Here is a 13,508-nt window from a genome sequence, read left to right on the forward strand (position 1 = left end):
CTGTGGTCAGGCAGTGGAAGTGAGGTTGATGGCTGAGCATCCAAGGCCTTTTATAAAAGCACTAAAGAAGATTCTAGCAGCACAGAAGGAGTGAGACCCAAGAGATGCTGTGGTAAGCCGATCATCATAGACACAAGGGAGCTTCAGGATGATAGAACGTTAGTACGGACAATGGTTTGGTGAAAGAAGTTGCCACTGGTCAGGTGGCATCCCACAGGACAGCTGCTGCATCCTGGAAGAAGGGAAAATAAGGGCATCATGGGTGTCGGTTATATGTGGTTATCAGCGGGCACAGAGAACGAGTGACCTTGACGCTAGGTTTCCTTCCTGCTGACTTCAGCCAGTTTTGCAAATGGACAGAGAGACAAAGACATGTAGACTTATTTCACAAGGGTTCATGAGAGTTGTCACCCCATCATCACTATGGAGCATTACCTGACATGACTGCTGTTGAGGTGCGTGCTCAGTGCTTCTGTGCCAACGGTTAAGTAGAGGGGAGGCGTGATTCCAGTCTTCAGAGGGCCCACAGTCAGGAACAGTGACACGGAGATAGAGCCCCCCACTGAGAAAACAACGATAAGGTTGTTGACAAAAAGTCCCATTGTTGATCAGCTTTGGATTTAACTTCTAAAGACTAGCACCTGAATTATTAGCATCAGAATAAATCGTTTTAACAAGGAGACCCAAAATATAATGGCTCAGTTAAGATGGAAGTCGGTTTCTTTTTTCACCTCACAGTCCAGGATGGGTGCTCTAGGTCAGCAAGAATCTTTGTCCATGTGGTGGCTCAGGGACCCAGGTTGCTTCTGTCTTACTCTCCGTCATCTAAACCATTTCCCTTGTCTCTATGTGTTCCGAGTTCAGATTGCAGCCAGCAGGAAGTGGGAAGAATGTGGAGAGGCGTGTTGCCAGATGTTACAGGCTTGTCTGGAAACGGCACACTTCCTTCTATTGGCCAGAATGTGGTCACATGACCACCCTCCCCTCCAAGGGGCCACACAAGATTCAGTGGCTCCCTGGGCTGCACACCAGCCTCCACTCATCACTGTGAAAACAAGTGGGAGTGGATTCTGGTGAACAACCATCCCATTCTGCTTCACCCTGCATGTTGATCTGGTGGTTCCTTTTCTCTCAACTCTACAATATGTTTGTAGATTTCAACATTTCCTATCCATTTATGGTGGTTGTGTATTAACTTTGTTTAGTTTTCTGAAACTTCCTTATATTTTCTTTCTCAAATCCCTCACTATGCCCCGTTTGAAAACATTAAAAAAGTATTTTATGGTCAAGCTTAAAAAAAATGATTTAGACTTTTGTTTTTAGAGCAGTTTTAGGTCATGGCAAAATTGTGGGAAAGGTAGAGATTTCTCACATCACCTTGCATCACCCCCGCCCTCCTCTATTACCAATACCCTTCACCAGAGTGATATATTTAAAAAGTTTTTTTAATGTTTATTTTTTTTTTTGAGAGAAAGAGAGCGTGCCCGCATGCGTGTGGGGGCGGGTCAGAGAGAGAGGGAGACAGAATATCCAGAGCAGGCTCTGTGCTGCCATCAAAGCCTGATGTGGGGCTTGAACCCATGAGCCATGAGATCATGATGTGAACCAGTTGGATGCTCAACTGACCGAGCCACCCAGGTGCCCCAAGAGTGTTATATGTTTTACAACTGATGAACTTACATTGACACATAATTACCCACAGTCGATAGTTTACCTGAGGGTTAACTGCTGGTGTTTAGCATTCTATAGATTTGGACAAATGTATAATGACATGTATCCATCATGATGGTGTGTTTCAAGGTAATTTTCACTGCTCAGAAGCCTTGTGTGCTCTACCTACTCATCCCTTCCCTCCCCACCTCCTTCACCCCTGTCAACCACTGACCTTTCTCCTGTCTCCATCATTTTGCCCTTTACAGAGCATCACGCAGCCAGCATCATACGGCCTTTTCAGATTGTCTTCTTTCCCTTAGTCATATCCACTGAAGATTCTACCATATTTTTTCATGGCCTGATAGCTGGGCTCCTAGAATGGGTTAGGAATACTTCTTTTTTAGGATTTCCATCTCTGCTTATGTTGCCCACGTGTTCTCGCATGCCATCTACTCTATCCATTAAAGCTCTTAGCATACTAATCACATTGTTTTAAATTCTGTCTGATATTTCCAACATCCCTGCCATGTCTGGTTCTGATGCTTGTTCTGTCTCAATTGGCTTGTCATTTCTTCTTTTTTTTAATGTTTATTTTTGAGAGAGGGGGAGCAGGAGTGGGGCAGGGGCAGAGACAGGGAAACAGAGGATCTGAAGTAGGCTCTACACTGACAGCAGTGAGCCCCATGTGGGGCTCGAACTCACGGACCGCGAGATCATGACTTGAGCCAAAGTTGGACGCTCAGCCGCCTGATCCACCCAGGCACCCCTAGGTCTCAGTCTTTTACTGAGCCTGTGCTAAATTCAAACTTTGCAAGTGTTTTTGGATTTTTTTCTCCTCATTCCCCTATCCCTTAGGGGGAATTGTCTGGAGTGGGCTGCAGTTGGGTATTTTCTTTCCCTCATGGGTGTTCAGCTCTGATGATATCCCAGTAAGTTAGGCTTTGGTTAACTAGTTTCCCCCTCAGGGCAGGTCTTGTTAAGGAGAACAGAGTGCTCTTGCATATTTGAGAATGGTTTTGTTCCCTTTCCACCTTGCAAGAAGCACAAGGGGATTTTCCCCTGATATTTACTGTGGGAACCCGACCGCGCTGCTTGAGTTAAATCTCATATTTTGTGAGGCTCCCCTATGACTCAGTCCCCTGGAGTTTTTAACTTTCCTGTGTTGTCTGCACTGAGTCTCCAGCAACTCCTCCATTTCAGTTCAGGTTTTCCTACCCTGGTACTGGTCCCCAGGGCACTTTCCGCTGGCAAGTTTCTGCTCCCGAAAGCCATGACCCCCTGTATTCTCCTGTCTGTCTCCCCAATCTTGGGGGGCGGTGGTTTGCCCTGTATCCTTCCATCTCTAGCAGATCCAATAAGAGTTGTTAATTTTTCAGTCTGCTCAGCTCTCCAGTTGGTAGAGTGGGGTGGAAACTCCCAAGTTCCTTACAAACAGACCTGGAAACCAGAGAGAGACTGCTTCCGATTTTTAAGAGAGAAAATACACTTTTTAAACTTTAATTTGAATAGAGCAGTATTCCTGGGAGAATACTCCAACATTTCTTGAGATACTCGGTGTTGCCAATCCAGGGTTGGAGTTGTCAAGTTTCAAGACTTGGGTAAGAAAAGAGTGACCTATAGAAAAGGAAGAAATTCTAGAGGAGGGAGAGAGGGAAGATTGAGAAGGGAGGGGAATACACAGGGAAAGTACATGAACTCCTCACAAAATGGGATCTCTACAGGAATTTGAGTTTTTATTCTCTAAAAATATTTTTACATTAAAGAACGTATTTATTTTTGAGAGAGAGAAAGAGGGAGAGAGAGAGAGAGAGAGCAAGCATGAGTAAGAGAGGGGCGGAGAGAGAGGAGACACAGAATCTGAAGCAGGCTCCAGGCTCCGAGCCTGACACAGGGCTCAGGCTCGTGAACTGCAAGATCATGATCTGAGCCAAACTGGTAAGGACCAATTAAGCCACCCAGGCACCCCTAAAAATTTTTTTTTTAATTGAGATACAGTTGACTTATAACATTGTACTGGTTTTAGACGTGCAACATAAGGATTTGATATATGTATATATTGTGAAATGATCAGCACAGTAAGTCTAATTAACATCCATCGTGTTACACACATAATTATTGTGTGTTATGAGATCTTTCAAGATCTCCTCTCATAGCAACTCTCAAATATACAATGTTGCTAATATAGTCATTATGCTGTACATTACATCCCTAGAACTTGTTTATCTTCTGTGGGGAAGTTTGTACCTTCTGATCAGTTTCACCCATTTCACCCACCTTCCCACCCGCCTCTGGGCAACTACCAATTTATTCTCTGTATCTTTCAGTTCATTTTTCAAAATATTCCAGGTAAAAGGAGATCACATAGTATTTGTCTTCCTCTGACCAATTTCACTTAGCATAGTGCCCTCAAGGTCTATCTATGTTGCAGGATTTCCTACCTTTCCTTGGCTGAATAATCCATTCCATTAATCTGTCAGGGCACACTTAGATTGTTTCCACGTCTTGACTATGGTAAATAATGCTGCAATCAACACAGAGGTATCTTTTTGAAGTAGTGTTTTTGTTTCTTTCAGATAAATATCCAGAAGTGGGGCTGTGGGATGGTGTGGGAGTTCTATTTATTTATTTATTTATTTATTTATTTATTTATTTAGAGAGAAAGGAGAGCATGAGCAGGCGAGAGGGGGAGAGAGAGAGAGAGAGAGAGAGAGAGAAGGAGGGAGGGAGAGAGAGGGGGAGAGAATTCCAAGCAGGCTCCACACTCAGCATGGAGTCAGATGGGGGTGGGTGGAGGGGGCCTTGTCATGACCCTGGGATCATGACCTGGGCCAAAATCAAGATTCGGACACTCAACAGACTGAGCCACCCAGGCACCCCATTTTTAATTTTTTGAGCATCCCTCCTGCTGCTTCTGCGTGGTTATACCAACTTACATTATGACCTGCAGTACAAAAAGGTTTCCTTTTCTCCACAGCCTTGCCAACACTTGTTATTTTTTTGTCTTTTTGATAATAGTCATTCTAACAGCTGTAAGGTAGTATCTCCTTATGGTTTTGGCTTGCATTTCCCTGGTGTTTTGTAATGCTGAGCACCTCTTCATGTGCCTGTTGGCCACTTGTATGTCTTCCTTGGGAAAATGTACATGCAGTTTCTCTGCCTATTTTTAAATCAGATTGCTTTCTTCCCCCAGTGAGTTGCATGAGTTCCTTACATATTTTGGATATTAACCCCTTACCAAACATGCAAATAGTTTCTCCCATTCGGTAGGTTGCCTTTTCGTTTTTGTTGGTTTCCTTTGTTGTACAGGGTTTTTGATATAGTCCCACTTGTTTATTTTTGCTTTGGTTGCCTTGTGTTTCTTTTTTAATTTTAGTTTTCAAAATTTTTTTGATGTTTTTAAAATTTTTATCATTATTTTTTTTACATTTGAGAGAGAGAAAGAGAGCGAGCAGGGGAGGGGCAGAGAGATGGAGACAGAATCCGAAGCAGGCTCCAGGCTCCGAGCTGTCAGCACGGAGCCCGACGCAGAGTTGGAACTCACAAGCAGTGAGATGGTGACCGGAGGCAAAGTCAGATGCTTAACTGACTGAGCCACCCAGGCGCCCCTTGTTGCCTTGTTCTTATTCTTTTGTCTGCTCGTGCCCCATCTTGGCTGACTCTTCCTTTGTCCTAAAGGCAGGGCACTGGCTGCTTTATTAGCAAAGTAAGATCCATAACACAAATTCAGCAGAAGAATCACAAGGAAAACTGCTTCAGTTTAGGGTTAGAACCACCGTAGTAGTGCTCCTTTTCAGTTTCAACAGAACCCACGTTAATATCATGACAGATATTTAGAAGGATAAGATGACGGTGTCAGATTCCTCCCATATAAACCCAACCTCCCCAAGATTTGGAATCTCAGTTAGAAAAAGGAGATTTCAAAAAACCGGTTTCCCAAAATATTTACATTCCTAGGTGACAGAGACTGCCTTATTCTCTTCTTTTTTTCTAGGCTCTGACCCCCTGGGAAGAAAAGTATCTTATTTGGAGACTGTTAGTCCCACAGTCCCAAAGGTCCTTGCTCTCTTCTTTGATGGGCTCTTAGAAGCCTTTGGGTTACTTGAATCTTCAAATTAACCCATGTTGTGAGATGTGTAATCAATCAGGGAGATTTTTCAGCGAAGATGCCTTCATGGGAATTGGTTTATCCTTTTTTCCTTTGTCATACAGCACAATTCAACAGTTCCATTCAGACCTCGCCTAACGTACACTCTCACATACGCAGTTCCAAATCAGCCATTTGCCATTTAGCAAGTGTTTTGTCCTGTCCTTTGATTTGCTTCAGTTACATTTAAAATAGACTCTACGCTTGTTCAGAAGGTGTGACCAAGTTTCAAGCTCAGCCCTCCTTGGCCTGCTCACAAGGGAAGTTTTGCCGTAAAAGATGAATTGCAAAGTAATAGCTGGGCAGAGCCAAAATAGTCAATGCAATTACCCTTTGGTGCATTTTGGGAGGCTAATGATATTTAAATCAATTTGAGTGAAAAAGAAAAGTAAATGTCAAACCAAACACCAAAGTGTGAGTAACCTACTGCGGGATTACTAGAATTACAAGCAGTTCCCTGTGCTCTAAGATTGCTCTGAGAACCATGTCAATATGCTAGTCCCATGGTAATTAAAAAAATCTAAAAAGCCAATACTTATTTTGTCAAAGGCACAAATGTAAATCCAACTTGGACTATGAAAAAATTAACACAAAGTTCTGATATTGTTCAAACTGTGACAGTTAGCAATTATTCTTAAAATAATATTTCTATAAAGGACTTTTTTCTAAAATTCAAAATACTAGACAATCATAATGGAAAGGACTTGAGAAACTATCTAATTCCTTTATTTTAGAGATTTGGAAGCTGTGGCTCATTAAATGGCCAGCCTATGCCTCTTAACTAGCCAATGATATTTAACTTTGCCCCTCTTGATATCTTTGTCTTAGATATTGTCCCAATTCTCTCTCCTCCATTCTGTTGTAAAAGAGCACCTCCCTCAAAAATTACTGTCAATTTTGGAGAAGGAGGAAATCTTAAATTTTCTGTATCGTTATGTAAATAAATGTTGCATGAAAGTCCCCCTGGATTAATCACAAAAATGAGTCAACTGAATTCTGCAGAGACATCCAGGCCATAGCATCTGGCCTTTCAGGGAGGCCAGATTGGCAGAAGGACTCCTGTAGGAACTTGCTAAGGGTTCACAAAATATGCAAAGAGACAATCCAACATTGGTGGCCTTAAATACAAGAATACCACAGCCTATAGTATAGGAAGAAAACAAACCAAGAAAAAATAGTATCCACAGTCCTTTAAATAAGAAAGTCAGACCCATACCAGAGAACAGAGATGGAAGAAATTGGAATCCAAAGACAGGAAAATGAGGAAGGACACCAGAAAAATGGATAAGGGAGGCGACATCAAAGATGGCTGGATATTGTCAACAGGCTGGGAGTGAATCACGCACCGGATCCCAAACTGTCTGAGTCAATGGAGTGGGCCAGCTGGTAAACCTTTTAACCTTTAAGACTACATAGGGAATAATAGAAATATCTTGGTCTCAAAGTGGAATCCCACCTCTGGCCCTGATTTGTCTTGCTCATTGTATTTGTGTAATATTTATGAACACACTGTGTGCCAGATGATATGCCCCGATTCAAGAGACCCCCCGAAAACAAACCACCAGAGTCCAGAGTCAAAGCCAAGCGGCAAGGGTCGTTTATTGCAGGTTCGAACCCGGTCCTCCGCACACTCGTTGCCGGTGACGCTAAGAGGCCCCGAGCAAGGATCTTACAGCTTCTTTTATAGACAGGCACAAACAAGTTAGGGATTTTTTTTTGAGGTTACAGAGCTGTTATAGGTTGACATTTAAATTTGAACGCTCAGCAGAACTTGACTGGTTCCCGCCTTTATGTCAGACTATGACGGGCGCGCCCTGGCTGGTTTCGGGAACGGCGGGGGAGGGGAAAGATCTTTTCTTTGCAGTTGTGAGTACACCTGGTAATTTTTCTCTTAGCCTCTCACCAGACATAGTTTTAGGTACTAAGCGATAAGGCAATGAATAAGACGGACATAGTGCTTGTTTTCGCCGTCTATGAAGGAGACAGATACCAAACAAATTACTACACAGACAATTACTTGTGTTTGTGGCGAAAGTCATGAAAGGAAAACACAGCATACAATGAACGTTTATTAAAGGGGCACCTAACTTTGCTTGAAGACAAGGGGGAAATTGTGGTATCGGTTTTTAAAATGGAAACAAAGATCGAGTGGTGGTTGGCTAATTTGCATTTTGCATCTATAGCTGCACCAGCTGTTACTGTTTGGTGATTCAGGGAACGTGCAGACCTGACTGTGTGTCCTGGGACCCAGAGATGAGGTTGCCAGAGGTTCCGCGGGGGAAGCCAGAGAACACAGGAGAAGGTGAGCCTTTGATGCTGTTGGACAACAAGCAAAGATGAGGCTCCTTCTCACTTCCACTTACAGGCTGTGAGGAAATAGGTTGCTGAATTGGAATCAGGCTGCAATTCATCATGCAGTCAGTGTCTGTCTGACCTCAGTGTTCCCGTTCTGATTCCTGACCTGCATTTTGGTTTCTCTGGTACTGAGGACTGCTGTGCACCCCAGTGTACTAATTCTCAGATCTGAGAACCCAGCTTCTCCAGACTGTTCCCAGACTTCTGGATATTGCTCACTTGTGTGTTGGATCTTTGCTAGAAAGGATCTGGACTGGACAACGTCTGGGGCTCTTACGAGGTAATAAGCATGTCTTGCTTATCACAAACATGTAGAGTGACCCTTCAGGCTTTGACTTATCTTTGGATTCACGTTCCCATGGTCAACCCTATAGCTCTGCACAATTCCCGACGATGCCCACACCTGTAAGATCAGATGCTAAAACACCAGCCCTGGCCACCTGAACTGGATTCCTTAGGACCATGACTAGGTATGACTTGGCCCATAGTCCTCAAGCCCTGCCCCTAGAATGAGGTCCTGACGAGGACCCTGCTACGGATAAAGGCTGGAACATTAGAACTGGTTGACCAGAGTCCACAGGATGCATGTGAAACCATTTCTGTGGTGTCGAATTTCCCTAAAATGTTCCTTGACTCTGAGATACCTATGTATGCAGGCGAGGGTGTTGAAAGACCGAGGCATTCCATCGGATGGTAAGCACAGCAACAGACATCTGAGGCACATGGTCGTCCATATGCTTGCACCACCCTAAGAGAAATACAGAATGAGGGATGGTATCTCCACACTGTCTGAAACACTGTGTACAACATATCAGATCCTATGTGGAGTACTGTTCACCATTTTGAGTACGGCATTGAAAAAGGGATTTAGACAGACTGGAAAATGTAATCAGATTAGCGAAAGGGCCCAAGATTATCCCTGTGCACATAGCTGAGGCTGAAGGAAGTAGGAGGTTGGCCTGAAGGAGAGGAAACAGAGCTGCTTTTCCATGTTAAAAAGCCTTGAACTGTCACAAGGGTGAGCAGAAAAGCAAAAGGAAGACAGATTCTCCAATCAATACAAGCCAAGTTTTCTAATAGTCTAGTTTGACCAGATCTTTGCAGAGATGGGAGCTTCCGCAAGGGGAAGAGCCTCCCCGTTGCTGCAGGTGTTCGAGCTCAGAAGGGGCAGTGGTGGGATGGAGTAGAGAGGGTCCAGGCAATGGATGGGCCCTTGGACTAGACGATCTTCAAGACTCCTAGTAGCTCTGGGATTCTGATTCTTGACTCTTCTGGCCCGACCCAACAAACTGCCACTCAAACCCTGATTCCAATGTTTTCCTGGGCGTTCCTGACAAGGTAGCCAAGGGAGTTTGCCTCTAGAGAAAGTCACGGGCTCTAGAGATACCACGAGCTGAGAGTACAGTGTGAGGGCTGCCCAGGCTCCGGGACGTGCAGTCCAGCCTCCTCTGCTGATGGACCCTGGTCTCCAGGGCCTACACTGAACACCAGAGACTCGTTTGTCATTGGTCCTTTGGATTAAACCCAAATGGACACACACTTTAGGGGCACACTTTTCTTGTATAGGTGTTATTTCCAAATGAGGACTTGTATTCTGTAGAGACTGACACTCTACCCTGTTGAAGTACCTGTCTCCAGCTGAGAAGAGCCACTGTCTGCTCTCTTGAAGTGGAAAATATATTTTCTTAAAGGTCATGAGAAGTGGCCTCACATGTGCTGTGCCTCAAATGTGTGCGCAAATTACTGAATCTCTTTAGGCTCACTTTCCTCATCTATAAAATGTTTATTTATTTTCATAGTGGAGCCATATTTTTTTTCCCCAGGGGTCAGGTTCTGAAATGAGCAAGTAAGCAGAGAACGAAGATAGTTAGGTGTGTCCTTGATGAATTCACGTGAAGCCTGTATGGCGTGTCAGAGACCTTTCTCCAAAGGTGATCGAGATAGGCAAAGTCACTGCTTTAATGGGGCCCAGCTATTTGGCGGAGGGGGACAGTCCTCACCCTTCTGTGAACATTAAGCATTACTCGCAGACTTAGGAGTAAGAGGGAATGATGAGGAAAGGCCCCTCCAACAGCACAGCATTTCAGCGGGGATCTGAGTGATAAGAAGGAGCCTCCACGTGAAGATTAAAGGAAAGATCATCCAGGCAGAGGGAACAGCCGGGATAAAGCTCCTAAGGAGAGAATGAGCCAGAGTAAAGCAGGCTAAGGGGAAGTCGTCCAAACTAAGGCTGGGGGGTTAAGGTGGGGAATTACATCATTCCGGGCTCATTTGTTTTCCAAGTGTGCCAGGAGGGTTCTGAGCAGGGGCAGGATGTGACCGGTCCCCCTTTTCAAGCTCTCTCTGGCAGCTGCATGGAGAGGGATGGCAGCGTGGGAGGAGGGAAACACGAAGACCGGGGAGGAAATTTGTAGCAGTGAAGGCAGAAGATGCTGGGAGCTGGGACTTGGGGCGGTGAGGGGATGGGGGGGTAGCGACAGATTGAGTTTATGCTTTGGAGGGCGAGTTGATGGGGGTAACTGAGGGGTTGGATGGGGTGTGGGAGAAAGAAAGGAATCAAGAATTAACTCAAAGATAACCATTATTTGCCACTAAATCCGATGCAGGTTGTTTTTTCCTCCAGTGTCCATAATGTTTCTTTAATGGAACACCTGGTGAAGTAGTTGTCTTCTAATTGAGGGCCATATTGTATGGGGGAAAATGTGTATCTCCAAACACTAGAATCCCTCGCAGCCTAGGGAGCTGCTCACACTCTGAGAGGCCCCCAGGACACGAGACCAGTGATTTCATGCTTCCTTCCTTTCACGCACTGTGGGGCACATGGGCCGTTAAGTGGGATGGCAGGGGTCCCACGGTATCCATGGTATGTAGATTTATTTAAGTTTTCTTTCAGTCTCTCTCTTTCTTTCATTTTAAATTAAGATCGGTTAAATGTGCCTGATAAATATACAGTGACTCCACCATAATGAGGATCACACCTTATGTTCGATCATGTCTTCATTAGGACTCTGAAATCCTTGCTTGGCACATATGTGTTCCTTTCCTTCTTTCCTCACCCCCACCCACCTCTTCCCACCTGCCCCAACCACACTTACCTATTTAAGCATTCGTTGTCTCAGAAATCTGCTCTCAGATGTTGAATCTTACACAATAATTCACGTCAGATCATTAATGAGTGTCCATGATCCTTTCCAAGATAAAATAAGTAAACCAATAAATCTGTATTTTAACAGATACCTTCTGAAAACACCTTGTTTCAATCAAAAGTGGAATTCTAGTAGCGGAAATGTAGGCGTTGTGGGGTGGCTGGAGAAGAGGCTTGTGGGTAAGGGGCCTTTCGGTACCCACGTCTCACCCCACAGGAGGCGCCAACGACCACGTCGGCATGGATACAGCAGACATAATAGTCCCCTCAGTCTCTGAGAGCCACGGCCCCCTCTGCCTGGGTGTGCAGAGGAAATGCCCTGGAAAGGAAGGGAGCTGAGTGATGGTTTCTTAGGAGAAATAAAGCCTGGGTGGGAGTGGACGTTTGAGCAGAGCAGGGTAAGTAAGCCGGGCAGACCTGAGGCCCCCAGTGACTAGGCTGAGCCTGTGCGAAGGTCTAGGTTTCCAGCTAACCCCACTGCTACTCTCAGTTAAAACTCAGGCTGACACTTGCATATTTTCTTTCACCATCCTTCCATCCTCACCCAACCCTTGGAGAGAAAAAGCTATTCTTCTGGCTTCTGGTGTTAACTCGCTGAGAAGTCGTGCTGTCCGTTCATCTCCTCGTGTGTAGGATGGGACCAACACCCTCGTGCTACTATGCTAGTTGCAAGGATTACATGAAATTCCACACCATGCTGGCCCAATGGGGGAAGCCAATGGAAGTCAAAGACCCTTTGACTAATTTCTAATAGTTTATTCATTCAATGGCTATTTATTGAGCACGTACTATGTGCTGGGCACTGCTCTGAGTACTACAGAGGTAGCTGTGAACAAGATAAAGTTCCTGTCCTTGAAGGGCTGGCATGTTAGCGAGAAGAAAGAGGCAAGGACCTGATAAGGAAATAATTAACATAAGCTCCGATTGTCAATGAAGATGATCAAATCGGGCAATGGGGTAGGGGGTCGCAGAAGGGCTTTCTGGCGTGATGAAATCTGCACTCGGATCCATTCATTTCTAGTGCAGAAAGAGTTCCCTCTTGTCTCAGCCTTGTGATTTACTATACCCATTAGTACATTCAAATAAAACTTTGATTAAAATGGAAGCTTAGAGAATATTTTAATTAACTGAATTTTCTAGTCCAAAGAATGTTAACTCTCAAGTACTCTTTTTTTTTTCTTACATTGTTGTAGAAGGGTGTTTATAAATACTAATGTGTTCGGTTCATATTCCTGATGGAGCAAATATAGTAGAAAGAAGGGCTAATGAACTAAAAGCCTCTTGTAAGATCTGAAGTTCATTACTGGGATCCTACTTTAGTGCTTCAGATACTGATGTTGTTAAAAAGAAAGTTTGAGCCAAATTGGATACTGATTCCAGTTATAACCTAGAAGTTCTTTTTAAAATAAATCAGTGAAGGGGCACCTGAGTGGTTCAGTTGGTTGAGTATCTGACTCTTGATTTCGGCTCAGGTCATGATCTCACACTTGTGAGATTGAGCCCCACATCAGGCCCTGCACTGACAGTGTGGAGCCTGCTTGGGATTCTCTCTCTCTCTGTCTCTCTCTGCCCCTTTCCACACCTGTGAACACACACTGTCTCTCAAAGTAAATAAATAAACATTTAAAAATGAAATGAAATAAAACAAAACGAATCAGTGTTACCTACTTTGTATCTAATAAGCAAGTTGCAGGGGCAATCGTGAGATATCTGTGTTCTCCTGGTCCCCTACTTTTGAGTTCTTCATCTTTCTCTTGGTCTTCTTGACTTTATCTCCTCAAGCATCCAGTGAGTTAATATTCTGTTTTGGTTATCAAATCCGTGGTCAAAGAGGCATTTGTGCATAGATTAGAAGAAGTGATGACACTAGCTATTGTATTAGTGTCCCCTTGTTGCTACAATGAAGAACCACAAACTTAGTGGCTTGAAACAATATCAATGTACTCTATTACAGGTGTGGAAGTCAGAAATCTGATATGGGTTGTATGTGGCTAAAGTCAAGGTGCTGGCCAGACTCAGGCTGTGTCCCTATGGAGGCTGGGGGGAGACTTTGCTTCCTTGCTTTGTCCAGGTTCTGAAGCCTGCCGGCGTCCTCTGGCCCATGACCCCGCCCTCCATTTTCACAGCCAGCAAGATGGCATCTGCAAATCTTTGACTGAAACTTTCATGGTCCCATCTCCTCCTGTGGTTCTGACCCTGCCTCTTGCCTCC

The 13,508-nt window shown here is 44.4% G+C and overlaps 1 long non-coding RNA gene across 4 annotated transcripts in view; it reads left to right on the plus strand.

Moving 5' to 3' along the window:
* Window positions 1-13,508, plus strand: part of LOC122217455 — a 111,201-nt gene that overhangs the window by 52,701 nt on the left and 44,992 nt on the right. For all 4 annotated transcript variants that reach the window (XR_006201510.1, XR_006201512.1, XR_006201511.1 and 1 more), the window contains exon 4: window positions 7,981-8,099. This is a non-coding gene — a long non-coding RNA (uncharacterized LOC122217455). The remainder of the gene's footprint in view (window positions 1-7,980; window positions 8,100-13,508) is intronic.

This window comes from Panthera leo, chromosome B1, assembly GCF_018350215.1.
Source record: "Panthera leo isolate Ple1 chromosome B1, P.leo_Ple1_pat1.1, whole genome shotgun sequence".
Taxonomy (NCBI): Eukaryota; Metazoa; Chordata; class Mammalia; order Carnivora; family Felidae; genus Panthera; species Panthera leo.